The sequence below is a fragment of the Python bivittatus genome, unplaced genomic scaffold, assembly GCF_059951505.1.
Source record: "Python bivittatus isolate LINGU-HERP-01145 unplaced genomic scaffold, Pbiv_v1 ctg000200_np1212, whole genome shotgun sequence".
NCBI classification, from domain to species: domain Eukaryota; kingdom Metazoa; phylum Chordata; class Lepidosauria; order Squamata; family Pythonidae; genus Python; species Python bivittatus.
In genome coordinates, this window is record NW_028277040.1 from 16,829,479 (window position 1) to 16,848,035 (window position 18,557).

An 18,557-nucleotide genomic window follows, 5' to 3' on the forward strand; every position below is an offset into this window, starting at 1 on the left:
CTAGGACACTCTCATTATAACAATATGTATATGAGATACTCAGTTCAAAAACACACTCTTTTAACCCTTTATAATCTACCCAGTGGAGTAGTGCATGCTACCAGTAGATGTATGTTTTGCTTTTAAATGGAGACTATAGAAATAATTGGACAAATCTTTGGATTCTGGAAGTACACAAGTCTGAGTAATAAATTAAAAATAAATAACTTGGACAAAACTTGCTAATTTGGGAATGAAATGTTTTGGAACATTCTATTCCTCCTCCAGGCCATGTCAAAATCCTGCAGACTGAGCCATTCCAAAGAGTAGTATGGCAGTTTCTGGAGGTCAGATCTCCAAACGAGATGTGGTTCAAAGTGTCCTCCTGGAATGGCATGGTCTGGAGAAGGTTCGGCATGGCCTGGATAGGGAATAGAATTCTCTGGAGTATTCTATTCCTAAATCAGTGAGTTTTGCACATCCCTAGTAAAAATGCATAAAATAAGGATCTCCTAAGATTTTTAATGAAAAACATAGACTGCATTTTAAAGACTAGATTTTTATGAAAAATATAGACCAGATTGTTGAATGAGACAGATGTATTTCAAAAGATGAGCGGATAGCAGTTGTTTTACTATATATGTGTCTAATTCTGAGTATCACCATTTAAAATGGATTGGCAAACTAAAATGAGTCTAGTGGAGGACAAAAAAATTAGTGAGGTTCCGGAATACATGTGTTTCATTCTGGAGGCAATTGGTAAGACATAAAAGAGGACATTGATCTGTGAGGTTATATCCAGCGGGAATTTGAAAGTCTATAAAATTGCTTTCCAATAAAAGGCTCCAAGTAACACTATGCAAAATATATTGTATAACTACAATCTTTGCCTCCTCTAAGGATTTTTTATGGTAAGAAAAAAGGATGGAAGAAAGAGTGAGAAATAATGAACAAGGAAGGACAATTGTGCATTAAAGCCTTATCTGGAAGCGTTTCATACAGATAGCTCTACTTAACTGTTGATTGATTTTTTAGTTTGTATGCCAGCAGGGAGCATTTGTGGCTTTTCTACAGAACCTGAAGGCAAGACAAATGTTATCTGCTTCCTCTCTGTTTTGAAGATTTGATCTGAACAGATCATGTTCCTACATCAGAAGAACCTGCATACAGCACAGGTAAAGAACTAAATCCAGTCTGAGAGCCAGGTCAAAAACTGTTCTTTTCCCACCTTCTCAAGCAGGTCCGGGAGGTGAAGAAGAGGAAGTTTCTTGCTTAATTTCACCCTTTAATGTCATAAGAACTGAATAATGGCCTTACTGGATTAGGCCAGTGGGGTTTTTTTTCCCCCTCCCAGTGGCCTAGTCAACCCACATGGAATTATTCATCCTCCTGAGGTGCAAGTAAAGCACAAAAAGATTGCCAGCAGTAGCAGGAACGAGAGGTCAGTGGTTTGTGGGAGAAGTTGGGCTTTTCTTGAGATCCCACCAACCTCAGTTTCCAATCCTTAAGATTCACAGCATCCTTCTGATTGGACAGAAAAAGGTAGCTGCTATATATCTTTGTATTTACTAACATTTTTTCTGGGAAGTAATCATGCTTGTGAGACAATGCCCCTTAAGACATGACAAATGGTAAGTCTTCATCAAGACCAGGCTAGTTCATATTTCATCAAATGGAGATGAGTGATATCTGTGTGTATTCTAGGAAGCCTGCACAAATGTCTCCATTGATTATCCTGCCTTGGCTATAACAGCTTTTTAAAAATACTTTGTGGAAGATCAGCCAGTACAATAGTTAATATTTTCAGCTGTGTCTCTTTTATATTTCGTTTAGATTAGTGGACATATGTCAGCAATGCTTAGATGCAAATCGGTCCTAAACTGAGCAATCCATGGGACTTCCCTCTCAGGTAGCACTCTGTGCTACCTAAGCAAGGTGAAAATCTGTGTCTGCACAGATAGCTTTTGTAAAAAGGCTTCAGAAGCAAGCAAGGAGTGTGTGCCTGTAAAGCCACAATCATAACCACAAAAAATTTAAGATGAGTGGTTTCTATGCTCTCTCCCATGAACATCTGTTTGTCTGCTGTAAACACACACAGCTGCTCTATAATCAGAACACACAGGCTGGGTGGGAAGGAAAAATTGCATAGTCTGTGAAATCTGGGTTGATATTTTATGGCTTTAATCTTTGAAGGTGGGAGTAGTAAATTCATTTTAGAGAACTTTGTAAAAATTAGCTAATTGGACCTCAGCACACAGAAAGATCACACTCAAGGGAGAAACGTTCAGGGATGTCTGGAGGTTTGAATTATCCTTCAAATGAATGCTTTACTAAGTAAAAAAACATAATTTTTCAGGTGCAGAAAAAATGCAAATGATTAGTAAGTTTATTGTTGTCTTAACAAGGTAACATAGCATAAAATTCAATGAAATGAAATAACAACAAAATAAAATAATAAAGAGTATTGGATGGAAAGAGATTAAAACAAAATAAAACCAGAACTATGATTATGAGTGCAAATATTTCTTTCGAAGTTTAAATGACAACAAAGCAAAGATAGCAACCTGACTACTAATAGTAGGAAACACATCTGCAAAAAAATAATTCAATCGTTCAAAGTCTGAGCCCTTGAATTCACTTACCATCAATAATAAAGCCCTGATCTCATCATAAATGGAACAGTGGTGGACTTAGTGCATAATGTTCTCCACTTGACCAACACCACGAGGACAGATACACTCTTGAACAAGGCGCTTACAAATCTCCTTCAAGATATGCTGAAGACTTGGTCTGCAAGCAAAGGGACATAAAAACCTTCCTCAGTGGGGCACTGGTAGTATTAACCAGATACTGGGAGAGGCTTCTGTGTTTTTTATAATGCTGAAACCAAGGTGAAAATTTGGATGACTCTACTGCAGTTGCACCTTTATTGGCACCCCACCTCTAATATTTTCTCTGTTCCAAGGGCTAAGTTCCCCCAAAGTGGGTAGGGAATACATTTGTAGGTTAGGTGACAAACATCTGGTCATGGATTCCCAGCTGTGCAATAAAAAAACAAGGTTTGGCAAGGTGGTATTCTCGAAGGGTTTCTAATTTATTTATTTATTTATTATCAAACTTGTATGCCCCCCATCTCCCCCAACGGGTGACTCTGGGCGACTCACAATAATAAAAAAGAAAAAACACAAGTCCCTCCAACCATGGATAAAATCTATAAATAATTTAAAAACATATATTAAAAATGCCCTAAAAACCTCCTATAATTTTTAGCCCTAAAAACCTGCAAGATGCTGGCGGGGGGGGACAAACCCATCACCCCACCAGCCATCTCCACAGGTGTGGGCCCCCCTCCAGCCCCCAGGCCTTCTGGCAGAGCCAGGATTTGATCTCTTTCCTGAAGGCCATGAGGGAGGGGGCACACCGCACCTCAGGTGGCAAGATGTTCCATAGGGCGGGAGCTGCAGCAGAAAAGGCGCTCTGCCTAGACCCCACCAATCGAAATTCCTTGACTGGTGGGGTCTGCAACCTGCCCCTTCTGCTGGACCGAGTCAGGTGGGCTGAAATGACCGGGGCGAGGCGGTTCCTCAGATAACCTGGTCCTGTGCCATGAAGGGCTTTAAAGGTGATGACCAACAACTTGAATTGGACCCAGAAACAAACTGGTAACCAATGCAGCTCACGCAACAGCGGTGTTATACATGTCCTCCTAAGGGCATTGAGAACTGTCCACGCCGCCGCATTCTGCACCAGCCGTAGCTTCCAGATACTCTTCAAGGGTAGCCCCATGTAGAGCGCATTACAGTAATCCAACCCGGAGGTGACCAGGGCATGAGTGACTGTGCGGAGGTCCTCCTGATCCAGGAAGGGGCGTAACTGCCGCACAACCTGAAGTCGTGCAAAGGCCCTCCTAGCCACGACTGCCACCTGCTCTTTGAGCAGGAGTCATGAGTCCAGGAGAACCCCCAGATTACTCACCAGGTCTGTCTGGGGTAGTGCAACCCCATCAAGAACCAAAGATGACAAGCTCCTAGATCTTGAGGCTCCCCGTATCCACAGCCACTCCGTCTTACCAGGGTTCAGCTGAAGCCTGTTGTCCCCCATCCAGGCCCCCACAGCCTCCAGGCACCGCGAGAGGGCAGTCACAGCATCACTTAAGGCACCTGGGATGGAGATGTATAATTGGGTATCATCAGCATACTGATGATACCTCACCCCATGGTGCCGGATGATCTCATAAATTATAGTGCTCATTGGGGCACTATAATTGCTTATAGTGCCCCAACTGTTAGAGTATTACAAGGTGTACTGTAACAGCGATGGAAGGCAGCTCTACGTCCATCCCTAGATAAGCAACAGGACTTCCCTGCAAAAGACTGACCACTAGTTAGCTGTGGATTGGAGGCTATACCTGTAGATGGCATGAAAGGCTGCGATTAATGAAGTTTCTGGCACTCATTGTGTGGAACCTCAGTCTGTGATGGAACTGAAACTGAAAAAGAAGAGGTAATTTTGCTCACAATAGTAAATAGCAGGACCCTATTGCTTCTTTTGAGCATTTGAATTCTCATTTTGTACTCAAGCTTATATATCGTATGTGAACAAATCTTACCTTACAGAAATGCTACCAGTGTTCAGGGTAAAAGCCACGAAAATCTTGGAGTTCTCAGCTGCTCAGGAATTAAATATATATAAATAATATAATTATTGATAAAATGCATAATGCATTTGTAGGATTTTTGTATAAAAATAGTTTGTTTGTTTTTGTATAGCCATAAATTTTTCTGTCTGGGACACCGAGGAAATTAAAAACATTGCATTTGCCCATCATCTAAATGTTGGGAAAATAATAATAGTAATTATTATTAAGTTATTTTAAAAAGCCAGAAAAACCCTAGAATTATTTAGGTTTCAGCACTGGAGGCCCTTCTATCCTAAAGATATGCCTGCATAGGGCTCTCAGCCTTGCCTCATCTAAACAGCTCTTCAAACAATTCATTTTAACACACCAAATTAAAATAAGAGCTTTGGATTATTGAATAGGAAAACTATTTAGTTTTCTAGCATTTATATGCATAGCCATCCATGACTAATCATGATGATGAAAAAGTGACTCACCTCCCTTGTCTCCACCCCTATCCCATAGATGCCTGTATTACTTGCTTCCAGAAACAAGAGTTTTATGGCCCTTTAAAGACTGGCAAATTTATTATCATATATGCTTAGTTGCTTAGTAGGAATTCAATCCACTTCTGAAGATAATAAATGTATTACAGTAGGCTTTAATGTGTTGCAAGGTTCTTCATTGTTTTTGCTGCAAAATACATAACTCAGCCCTTTGGAAAATGCTTTTTTTCATTCTGAGAGAGGAAAGCAAGTTGAGGACCTGGAGCTGCATGATATGAAAGATTCCTAAAAGTTGTTACCAAATGATAATGTTTAATGTACCAGGGAAATCATTAAATACAGACCTGGAGAATAATCAGATTTTACCATATTTAATTTTTATTCAATTTAAATGTACATGTAAATAAAATGAAATCTAGTTTTTGTCCTGGCTAATCCATAGCTTTTTGGACTTCAGTCCATAATACAACAACCAAAACCTAAGTTCAGTCTCAGCCCATACAAAAGTGTGCATCCTTCAGAATTTCATAAAGCTTCCTTAAAGTGTCAGGGAACAAATAACTATATTTTGATTCCTCACAAGATTACAGACTCAGTCTGAATGGGCTGTGAGAATAACCTTGGGAGACCGGAAGAAGAGCTGCAGCCAGGGCAACGGTCGGATAAGAGATATCTCAGCCCACAGAGGGAATGGGAATGGAGAAAGTGTCTCAAAAGAGACCCTCTGTAGTTCTCTGGAGAGTAAAGGCAGGGGAGGGACTTGCAAGATTCTGCTACTGTAACCTTTCAGGAAAGGTAGTACAGTGGAACCTCGGGTTACAAACGCTTCTGTTAACGAACTTTTCGGGTTACGACCAGCTCCGGCCGCAAAATTTTGCCTCGGTTTGCGAACTCCACCTCGGGGTACGAACAGGATACGCAGCCATTTTCCCTCCCGTGACACGGTCCACGGCCATTTTTCCGCCCGACACGTGGTCCGCAGCCATTTTCCCGCCCCTGACACGTGGTCCGCGGCCATTTTCCGCCCCTGACACGTAGTCCGCGGCCATTTCCGCCCCTGACACATGGTCGTAGGGAGGGGGACTCTCCCTCCAAGCAATAGCCACCTCCCTGTCCTCCACACCAGAATGGATTAACGGTAATTACATTGAACCTTATGGGGAAATTTGCTTCGGGTTGCGACCAATTCGGGCTGCGACCAGAGTCACGGAACGAATTAAGTTCGTAACCTGAGGTACCACTGTATTAGTACTCATGGTTTTGGTTTCCTGTCTGGACTACCTTGAAGGACTGACAGAATCCCTCTAAAGCAGTGTGAAATTCATCTGCAGACATCTTCAGTTCTGCCAATCTTGAAACACTCAGATCATGCAGGGAACACCATGAACCGATTGTTGCTGTTCACCAATCGGAGAGTGGAAAAATGTCATCCAATTAGCGTCCCACCACCTGGGATTCTGGAGCAACAAAAATCCCCTCATCTCAATCCCCCACACACACGCACCCACATACACACACTAATTGAATATATGGAAAAGTATGCAAAGGAAAATCAGTATAACCATTCAAGCTATCTTGCCCCTCTTTAATAAAAGCCTCTGAATGTGAAAGGGAGCAAAAGAGCCAGGAGGGAAGAAGAATAAAAAAAAACCACCCGCAAATTCCACAGAACCAGCTTGTCTTTGTGAAGAAAACACCGGCTTTGCTCCTGTTTTAGGTAAACTTCGGTGGAACGGTGGGTAGGGGGGGCAACAAAGTCTGCAGGATCTCACCGCTTCATCAGAATGACAAAAGCAGCCTCACAGGGGCAGCACAAGCTCCGCCCCTTTGGGACATGCAGCGGCTATACGGTCATAGAGGACGGAAGCTAGTTCGGAAGTGTGGAAAGCCCTTGTGTAGTGAACACGGGGACCTTCTTATTGGGCACTGGAAGGGTAAACAAAAATGTCTGACCTATCGATCCATAGGCAGAGAAGACCAAAAATCAGATGCTGAGAAGGAGAGGTGACTTCTTGGGTACATTTTACAAGAGGGGACAGCAGTGTCTGCTTTTTTTTTAGTTTTGCCCATTCGTTTTTTCTCTTTCGGCCATGAATCTACAGAGTTTGGATGGCAAGCTCAGATCAGTAAAGTTTGTTGTGGCATGGTTTATGGTTTATTTTTAGGGATTGAGGTCTAAGGCTGCCTGTGTATATTGGGGCATGGAGGTGCAATCCTGGGCTAGACAGAGCAGCTGAGAGCAACTTCTTCAGAGTTTTTGTTTTTATTCCTACTCACTTTCCTTTCCTTTTTGCCTTTTCTTCTAGGCCTCTGGCCTTGCTATGTATAATGAAGATTTAAATTTTTTAGGGAGCCAGTAGTTGTCCTTCTGCAAAAGGGGCCTAGCTTTAGCACCATATACACACAAACACAGATGCACGCTCTCGCTGGAGTAAAGGGCTAGTGGCAGCATAATTAGTTAGCTCTCCGTAGGAGTTGCAGGGAAGGTGCAGCCTACGACTTCAACCAGTCCCACCCGATCTCACAGAGAGGGCATGCTCTGGACCCCTCGGCAAAAGAACTCCAACTAGCGGGGCCCAGAAGGCGGCCTTCTCTGTTGTAGCCCCCGCCCTTTGGAACATCTTGCCCCCGGAGGTGAGACAGGCCCCCTCACTCCCGGCCTTTCGGAGGGACTTGAAGACCTGGCTCTGCCATCTGGCCTGGGGCGGGGAGGGAGGTCATCAGATGTGGGGTTGGCTAGCCCCCTAGAGGCCTGGTGTTGCTGCCTTGAACCATCGGCCTCCTGGATTTTTTGTCCTTTTATTTTTGTAAACGTGTGCTGTTATCAATTTTAATTGTATATCTATTTATAGTTTTAATATGTTGTGAGCCTCCCAGAGTCCCCCACTGGGGGGAGATGGGCGGGGACAAGTTTAATAAATAAATAAATGGTGAGGAGAAGATGTGGAGACCCCTCATGGGTTTCAGTAGAGTCCAAGCCCCAACAACCCATGCATGTGTGTTCGTGTCCTGTTACACCTTGTGTGCAGATACCCTTAGGACTAAATTTTCCTAATGCCTTCAATGAGGTCTGTTTACTAGGAAAGCACTCTTCAAATACTCTGCAGCAAGGAAGCTGTTCCCCAGCTGATCCCCTCATGTTTATTGAGGCCTGAAGTAGGCTGTCATCATGTTTGGCTGAAGTACACAGTTACAATGCTTCATGGGCCTGGAATCCTGGGTACCTGATTATGACTCCATTCAACCAAACACTGTTACCTCTAATCTTCAAATCTTTCCGATCAAAACAAGAAGGTGCTTCTACTCCGTCCCCAGTTAAGATCCATCCTGATTTGCTTCAAAGAACAATAGTATTGTAAGGAATGGTTAGACTAACTGCCTATTTTGCTTCTGTATTTCAGGCTTTTGCTAACCTATTGAGGGTCAGACTAGATGGTATTAAGGAAAGAAAATTGCTTTGGCAAGTAGGAATAACGCATTACACATTAGAGCTATGCTACAGAGGTGTGAAAGGAAATGGAAAGATGTGGTTCTCGCTTCAGAACTCCTGGACACATTTCCTGAGCATGCATGAACCTTTGCACCTACTCTTGTTTAACCACATTATGTAACCACATCCTCTGCAATAAGTCAGTTTTCTTAGACAACACTTTAGAGATGCTTTACCCCGGTAGCAAATGAGAACTAGAAACTTAACTATTGGTTTATGCTGCTTAAGTTAATGTTTTGACAACCTTGGAAGGCGGGCACATGGGTGTGTGTGTGTTTGTGTGTCCCTCCTCCTAGATGCTTCCTGATGACAAAAAAGTATAAAAGCTGTTGTAAACTGTTCTGGGTGTGGCTGTTCTCTGTCTTTTCTCTGCCAGCCAGCCAGAGAGTGGTCCACCCTGCTTTTCTCTTGGCCAACAGTAAAAGCTGAACTTTCTTTGGAAAAACCTCGGTCTGGAGTCTCATTGGAAATTATGGAATCCAGGCTAGCGGACCTTACAGTATCACAATTATATTATGATAACAATATTATTACTATTATTATAAAAGATAAACACTCCCTATTATCGAGCTCAGCACCAGGTTCCTACATGGACATTACAGTTTACCTTGGCAACAATATGGCCATGTTTTTCTATTGCCTTTTTCTGAGATTTTGTATCAGTTCCCAGTCTGGCATACAGCTCTGAGATTTCTGAGTGGTCTTCCTTCCAAGCATCAGCTAGGCTTCATCCTACTTAATTTTTAAGGTAAGCTACCCATTGTATGATACTATTAATACACAGAGGAGGAAAAGGGCTCGTGCTGATTTTAAAACGACATATCTTCTCCATTACAGAACTGAAGGATCATAGCAGTTTGAACATGAGAAACTGCATGGGAGAGAATGTCCCTCCCATCTTAGTTTTAACACATATCATATGCCTCCATGACTACATTAGGACAAAGGAGGGAGGGAGGGGGAGAGAGAGAGAGAACGAGAGAGAGAGATGCTAGGAAATTCATGCAACTGTACACATATTTTTACTGGGGTTGCATTGAAGTCCTGCTTTTTCAGTGATCTATAACGAAAGAATTGAAACATGATTATAACATTAGAAAATCAGGACAAATTCTTCTGTGAGCTTAATGCAGACTGATTTGGATAACCCCTTAAGCAAGTAGTTAACTTTAAGCACGGTAGTAATTCATTTTTACTGTAATAAAAAAGACTATTCACATAATTCATTGTTGGTGTTTTATTAAATCATATTTTAGCAAGATCTACTTTGTGGGGGTATCAAATTTATGTGTGAATAATCTATATAATGGGGACAATCTGTTCTGCATTACTTGTTGTTGCTTTTTTAGACTCAATATTTTACAGGATCTTATATTTGCTTAATTAAAAGCCAAATTATTATAAATACCATCTGCTATATCACCTGCAGCCATTTTAACTACCCAACAAACATTCACCCTTTTTTTATTCTATGTGCAAAGTAAGCTAAAAGGCTTTTCTAAAAAAAAAAAAAAAAAAAGCTGTCAAATACAGGATTGCCACTGTAATGACACTTAACTGTAATTATATCTACCCTGATACAAACTGGTACCTGGCAACATTCAACTGTAAATTTATTTTATATTTGGTACAATGATATAAAGAATACATTATGACAGAACAATAGGGATTTTCTACTTGCTGATACATAATTATGAAAACAGAATAAATCAGTGGATTTGGAAGGTCTGTGAACAATGAAAATCAGTAGTGGAATAAAATTATGGGCAAGCATGCTAGGCTGGAGTGTATCATCCCACTAGGAACACGCTCTCAGTATCTAAGCCAAAGCTAGGTGGGACAACCTCTCTCACACACGCTGCTGCTGCTGCTCCATTCTTCTCCCACAGCCTTCTTCTCATCCTCCCCTGCAAGCTTCCATCTGCCATCACCTCCTGAATCTACAGCTCTCTTTTGCCTCCTGACAGCCTAGCCATGTGGCCATAGGAAGCAGAAAGGCTTTTGCCATTGCCCCTGCAACCATCTCCACTCATTGCTACCACACTTCTTCCTTACCTCAGCCACTTTGGAGTGATGAACCAGGAGACACGCTGAGAGTTGCTTAATTTAGATAACATGCATGCTTGGAAGAGATTTCAGGGAAAGCAAGGCTTAAATTTAATCTTCCAGGTGCTCTGCCTCTCCCCAACCTTGTTGCCAACTAATTTCTAGAAAAGAGCCCTGGGACGTCCTGGGAAAAAATGGTGAACTGAAGAAGACTCCACAAAAAGTGGAGCCAACAACTGTGGCAGAATGAAGAGCCAATACCAGTTCTTCATAATTCTTCTCCAGACAAGGAGAGGACTTGAGATTGCCCACAAGTGCTCTAGACAGCTGCTCCACATGAGGAGACCACAGGACAGTGGTCTCTGGTGGATTTTGAGCTCTGGGAGACAAGGGAATAACCATCTTCCTCAAACCACAGTTGGTGCCTTTAAAAGGACACTGGGTTTGCATACTTCCTTTTCTAAACACTTTCAGAAATTGCTTATTAACTGCTTTTCAGATTCCTGAAACTACTTTTCAGGAGCCTTTGGATCAACACGTTATACAGCACCAGCTGAGTTTCCTTCAGTCCTTAGGGAGAGAAGTTTTAAATACAAGTTTAAGGAATTTAAAAAATTCCCCTCTCACCCCTATGGGTGGTACGTGTCTTCCTCAATCTCGGGTCCTCTACCAGAGGCCTGGGAGTTTGAGGGTTCTGCACAGTATCTGAGCTGTTCCTAGCCCTGCACTCTTCTGGACAGAGAGCTCGGATGTTGTTCCTGGGATCTGTTGGAGCCATTCTCCCAGCTTAGGAGTCATGGCCCCGAGTGCCCCTACCACCACTGGGACCACTTTGGCCTTGACTCTCCACATCCTCTCTATTTCCTCCTTCAGGCCCTGGTACTTCTCCAGCTTCTCATGCTCCTTCTTCCTGGTGTTGCTGTCACTTGGCACTGCTACATCTATCACTACCACTGTCTTCTGGTCTTTGTCTACTACCATGATGTCTGGTTGATTAGCCAGTACCTGCCTGTCCGTCTGGATCTGGAAGTCCCACAGGATCTTAGCCCTGTTATTCTCCACGACCTTCTGTGGAATCTCCCATCTGGACTTGGGGGGGTCTAGCCCATACGCTGTGCAGATGTTCCTGTACACAATGCCAGCTACTTGGTTGTGCCGTTCAGTGTATGCTGTTCCTGCCTGCATCTTACACCCTGCCACTATGTGTTGGACTGTCTCTGAGGCCTCTTTGCACAATCTGCACCTTGGGTCCTGTCTAGTGTGGTAGACCCCTGCTTCTATGGATCTGGTGCTTAGTTCCCGTTCTTGTGCTGCTATGATCAGTGCCTCAGTGCTGTCTTTTAGTCCGGCCCTTTCCAGCCACTGATAGTATTTCCCAATGTCAGCCACCTCAGCTATCTGTCGATGGTACATCCCATGCAGGGGCTTGTCTTGCCATGGCACTTCCTCTGCTTGAATCTCCTGCCTTGTCTCCTGCTGCCTGAGGCATTCTCTCAGCAGCTCATCTTTGGGTGCCATCTTACTGATGTACTCCTGGATACTCCGGGTTTCATCCAGGACAGTGGCTTTGACACTCATCAGACCCCTCCCGCCCTCTTTGCGGCTGGTGTACAGTCTCTGAGTGTTGGACTTGGGGTGGAAACCTCCGTACATTGTGAGGAGCTTCCGGGTCTTCACATCGGCAGCCTCCATGTCTTCCTTTGGCCAGCTCACTATACCGGCAGGGTATCTGATGACTGGCAGGACATACGTGTTGATAGCATGGATCTTGTTCTTCCCATTGAGCTGGCTCTTCAGGACCTGTCTTATCCTTTGGTGGTACTTGGATGTTGCTGTCTTCCTTGCCTCCTCCTCATGGTTCCCGTGTGACTGTGGGACACCAAGGTATTTATAGCTGGTCTCTATGTCTGCTATGTGGCCCACTGGTAGTTCCACTCCATCAGTCTTAACTACCTTCCCTCTCTTTACTATCACCCTGCCACACTTCTCCAGTCTGAATGACATCCCAATGTCCTCACTGTAGATCCGTGTCAGGTGGATCAGTGAGTCGATGTCTCGTTCACTCTTAGCATACAGCTTGATGTCATCCATGTAGAGGAGGTGGCTGATGGTGATTCCACTCTTGAACTTGTACCCATATCCAGACCTTGTGATTATCTGGCTGAGGGGGTTTAAGCCTATGCAGAACAGCAGTGGGGACAGTGCATCACCTTGGTATATACCGCACTTGATGGCCACTTGTGCGAGCTGTCTTGAGTTCACTTCCAGTGTTGTCTTCCACAGTCCCATTGAGTTCTTGAGGAAGGTCCTTAGTGTCCTGTTGACTTTGTATAGTGCCAGGCATTCACAGATCCATGTGTGTGGCATTGAGTCATAAGCTTTCCTGTAGTTAATCCAGGCTGTGCTCAGATTGGTCTGCCTAAACCTTGAGTCTCGAGTGACTACCCTATCTATGAGCAACTGGTGTTTTGAGCCTCTGGTGTTGTTCCCAATGCCCTTCTGAGCTGTGCTCATGTACTGGCCCATATGGTCTTGTAGCTTGGCAGCTATGATGCCTGATAAGACTTTCCATGTTGTGGGGAGGCAGGTTATTGGCCAGTAGTTGGACGGTGCTGTTCCCTTGTGGGGGTCTTTCATGATCAGCACTGTCCTTCCTTGTGTTAGCCAGTCTGGGTGGGAGCCTGCTGCTAGCAGTTGGTTCATCTGTGCTGCTAGGTGTTCATGCACTGCTGTTAGTTTCTTTAGCCAGTAGGTGTGGATCATGTCCGGGCCAGATGCTGTCCAGCTTTTCATGTTCTTGACCCGCTGTTGGATGTCTGCTATTGTGATGGTGACTGGTTCCTGTTCTGGGATATTGCTGTGGTCTGCTCTCAGGTCCTGCAGCCATTTTGCACTGGTGTTATGTGTCTTCTCTTTCTCCCATATGTTCTTCCAGTACTGTTCAGTTTCCGCTGCTGGTGGCTCTGCTGTTACTGTGTTGTTGTACTGCAGTTGGGAGTACACCTTGGATGGTACTTTGGAGAACAGGGCATTTATCTTCTTGGGCTCTGCTTCTCTAGTGTATCTCCTTAGCCTGGTAGCCAGTGCTATATATAGGAATAAACAGCAAATGGGTGATTAAAACCTTGCTTTTAGAAAGTTAACAAATGGACTAAGGGTCCAGATAAATTTGAAGTAAGATTTTGGAATTAATTATAAAGAATTCTTCCTGTGGGAAAATGCTTTTGTTTTGAATTCTTCTAAAAAAATATATTAAGATAAGACTTTAAAAATTGGACACTAGAGAGAACTAGAAGGAGCTAAAGATTACAATTAAAGGAAAAGAACACTCAAACTTGACTTATAAATACAGAATGAAGAAAAATATTTTAACATTAGACACATTGAAGGATATTTTTGAACAATGGACCCAGCAGTTAATTTTAAGAACATCTGCCTCTATAGATCGATTGTGTTTAAAAGATGTTATGGAAGAGGAACAGGTTTTACCTGACAAGATTGAGACTGATTTGAAAGTAGATTTAAAAATGACAGGCTACAAGAATGACATGGAAAAATGACATGGACGTTTAATAATTAAAAGGGATATACAAATAACAAACCAAGAGAGTAACCTGGATAAGTTTCCTATACTGGATTTACAAAAGAGGCTTGTTAATTGAAGAATTTTGTGAGAAGGGGCAAAGAAAAAATGAAAAGAAATCAAGTTCTAGGATATTACATTTGAAGGGACTTAAAGATCAGGATTATTAGAAGTAAAAAGAAGGAATATAAAGTTGGTTTATTTGATCAAAATTAAAGTCAATATGTTGTTATGTCTGGCAACCTTTAATGGACTTTTGCTGACATCAGGATTGAAATGACCAGGCTTTAAGGACTTGTTTATAGATAAAAGATGCAATATGGGAAGAAGGTATCATTTCTTGTATTTTAAGAGATGGTGGTAAGTTACTAAAATTGTTTATACTTGTTGTGATGAAGGGGGAAGTCATTTCTTTATATATTTCATTATTATTATTATTATTATTATTATTATTATTATTATTATTATTATATTTTTTTCTTTCTTTTCTATTTTTCTATTTTTTTCTTCTCTGCACTTCCTATTTTTTCTATTTTCTCTCTCTTTTTTTAGTTTGTATTAATTTTTAATTGTTGCATCGGACTTCTCTTCTGATTCTTGTTAGGCATTTATATTTTACCATATAGGAGGTGGCCTGTGGACATTTTAAAATAGGAACATATGTTTTGCAACAAAGCTTCAGATACTTCAGATATTATGCCTCTATCACCAAAGTTTGTCTATTCCTTGTAAATTTATAGACAGATCATTTGTATAGTTGGATTTGTGATATATTTTTCCATTGCCTTTCCTCAATTATTTAAGGTAATGTGTAAAATGGTTTGTATGTATGCGTTTTCTGTCCTTTTTGGTTGAATTTAAAATCCACAATCTCACCATTACATGATTTTCTTCCATACAGAAATTCAACTCCATAACTTGAGAATTTTATGCAAGAGAGCTAATGACAAGTTAGCTCATTTTATTCTTATTTTTAAAAGGAAAACAAATATCAGGCCACATTTGTTAATGATGAGGGCTACTAAATCTGGGCTGCCAAACTTGGGATAACCAGAGCAATGTTAGTTTTTTACATCTCTTGCTACCATCTATTCATTCATTCATTCATTTACTCACTCACTCACTCACTCACTCACTCACTCACTCACTCACTCAATTTATATAGCTGCCCATCTCATTTATATGTGGCTCTAGTTGTTATCTGGTATTTTGCAGTTATTTTGCCTTTTAATGACTGCACTTTGCTTTGATGCAAAGGCAGAGTAGGAAGGGGGAATGGGAAGTGCAGTCACCACTTCTTTATGCTGGATCCTGCACTGGATTTGTGTGTGTGTGTGTGTGTGTGTGTGCGCTGTGCGCGTGCGCTTTTGATTCAGATTTTGACCCCTGGTGATTGTCTTGATGAGTCCCTGCAGTTTTCTTGTTTCTGCAGTTTTGCCCTGCCTGCTTCCCAGGGCTGAGAGGCAGTGACTGACCCAAGGTCACCCAGTTGGCTTCATGTCTAAGGTGGGACTGGAACTCACGGTCTCCTGGTTTCTAGCCTGCTGCCATAACCACTACACCAAACTGACTCTTTTCCTGCACTTGGTAGTAGCCTTTTAGAGCTGTTGTCCAAAAGACCCCTAAAACAAACTGATCATTTGTCCATCGTTGTCCCAGATTCACTTTCTTCACAAATTCCAAAGATCTCTTCCCCAAGATTCTACTGCTTTATTGAATGAATGCTTTACTGCAGTCTTACAGCAGAATACAAGTTAAAAATACAATTTGTAAAATACAGGTTAATAGAGAAAATGATAGTAGTCAGTAATCAGTATATATAAGGTTTAAAAAACTCTAAATTCATATGATTAATCCAAATCAATCCTGTAAGGTTTACAAGGGTGAGATGAGTCTTTGTAGCTGTAAAACAAAGTTTTTGATCAAAATGTGTACCCCTAGAGTCTCTGTCAGCTAATAAATATAGCATGTAAAATTTATCTGGGTGGCCAGGAATTTTTTTAAAATAAAGACTAATTTAACTTTTTCCAAGAGTCAGAATAATTGCAACACAACAGAACATGCATAATTATCTCAATCTCACTGGTCCACATGGGCAAACCCTTTGACCTGTCTCAAGCCCTCTCTGCTTTGATTTTTATGGTGATTTGGGTGACAAGCCTATTTCTCAGACTTCTTCCAGAGACATTCTGTTATGGCCCTGCTGCCTGCTTTAAGGACTCACCTCCACACCACCATATTTTGCCACCTTGGCCCTGCTGATCTCTAGGCCTTGTTCCAGCAGTTTTCTCTGAGAGTAAACATTCAGTTCTTCTTCCTGATCAACTCCATTCAAAATCAAACTCATTATTCTCATCTATCAACTCACCCTTTCCAAAAGTTCCAACTGATCTTACAAAATTCTGGCCCGAACCTCTGACCATCTGTTTTCTATGGACCCTTTTAATTAACAATCCACATTTGCTGAGTCCATTACTAATCAGCATTGTACTTTACTACAGCCTAGACGTGCTGAAGTTTCATTCATGTTGAAGCAGTACTGGACTGACTTTATCTGGGAAGCTAAACATGGGAGACCTCTAGGATTGTAGACAGACAGGGAAGTCAAAAAACCTTCCCAGAAGAAGGTAGTGGCTGACCAAAAATACTATATGTCCACATCCAAGAATGAGCATGAAACTGAGCAAACTCAGGGAGGCAGTGAAGGACAGGAAGGCCTGGCGCAATATGGTTCATGGGGTCACGAAGAGTCAGACACGACTTAACGACTAAACAACATCCAAGAAGTCACCAGGAGCCAAGCTTGACTCAGTGAAGACTACTTCAGTCCTATTTGAATTATCAGCTTATAGTCTCTTTTCCATAGCAACTGTAACCAAGGGAGCCACACTGTTTCATGCCCACTACAGAGAAGCACAAGTAGTGTGCTGCTCTCTAATCAGCTTCATAAAATAGTACACAAAAATAGTACACAGCATTTCTTCCTATCCACAAAAAAGACTACTCACTGCATGTATTTTTTCTTCTGCCCATCCACAGTTCTGTCCCTTGTCCCTTTTCATCCCATGCAATCAAGATTGTAGAACAAGACAAGGATTGTAGTGGCAATCCAAAACACATTTAACCTGAAAATGGGCCCACTAAACTCAGTAGGGCTATTAACTGATCATACAGGGGTTTCAGCTATATGGCCCAAGAGTCTCAAAAGCTGGAAAGGAAGAAATCTAGAAAATGGTTCTCAAAAAATCTCAAGATTACCCATTTCAGTTAAGCAATTCTTTTGTGTTTTAGGAGGACATCATGGATTGCTTTTATTATAAGAAAGGCTCAGAAATCTCTGATCATGTTTATTTGTTTGATTTATGTACCCCCCCCCCATCTCAATTACATGGCTCTGGACAGCTTATAGCAATTAAAAACAATATAAAAATGCAATATAAAATACAAATATAAAAAACATATAAAAAGTATACAACAAAATCTGTCATTCTTAGCTATGTCAGTGTTAAAGTAGTATTCCCCCCATCTTTTCTGACACCCTCTAAAGGCAGACTTCTTTTCTTTTCTTTTTTTTTTTTTGGTGCCTTTGAATTAGTTTTTGACTCCTGGCAACTGCCTGGAAAAGTCCCTGCAGTTTTCTTGGCAAGGTTTTTCAGAAGTGGTTTCCCCTTGTCTGCTTCTTCCCAGGGCTGAAAGAGAGTGACTGGCCCAAGGTCCCCCAGCTGACTTCATGCCTAAGGCAGGTCTAGAACTGGTCTTCCAGTTTCTAGCCCCATGCCTTAACTACTACCCCAAACTGACTCCAAAAGGTAGACTTAAGATATGCCAAATGTGTTAGTTTTGACCTCATTCACATATCCTGCTTACCATGTTGCAAAGTTGTCCCATTGTTCCCTGAGGACATGTCCTCACAACAGAGCCTCTATCTGCTGAGGCAGCCTGAAGCCAGTCCAAGATGTTCCCTGTGAAAGCAGAAGAAGAGCTCACATCTGGACAATCCACGGCACATAGAGGAGGAGGCTTGGGGTGATGTAATTGGGAGAAGGGATCTGCTAGGTTGGAAATGGTCCAGCCCAGGAGGTCTGCTCTGGGACTGTCTCTTTCCCTCTTGTCCCTGGCTTGGTGTCTGTACTGCAATGCTGTTTTGCCTATGAGGGGGAGACTACATTTCACAGCCACTTCCTTCCCACTCCTTTTTCAACGGGTTAGTTGAATGGTTGATCTAGAGAGGGAGAAGCCCTGAAATAGACTAGCCCATCCCCAGTTAACACCTATAATTGAAAGATCTCTACTCTTGCTTCCTTTCCTGGTGGTCGGTGTTCTTGGGGAAGCCCT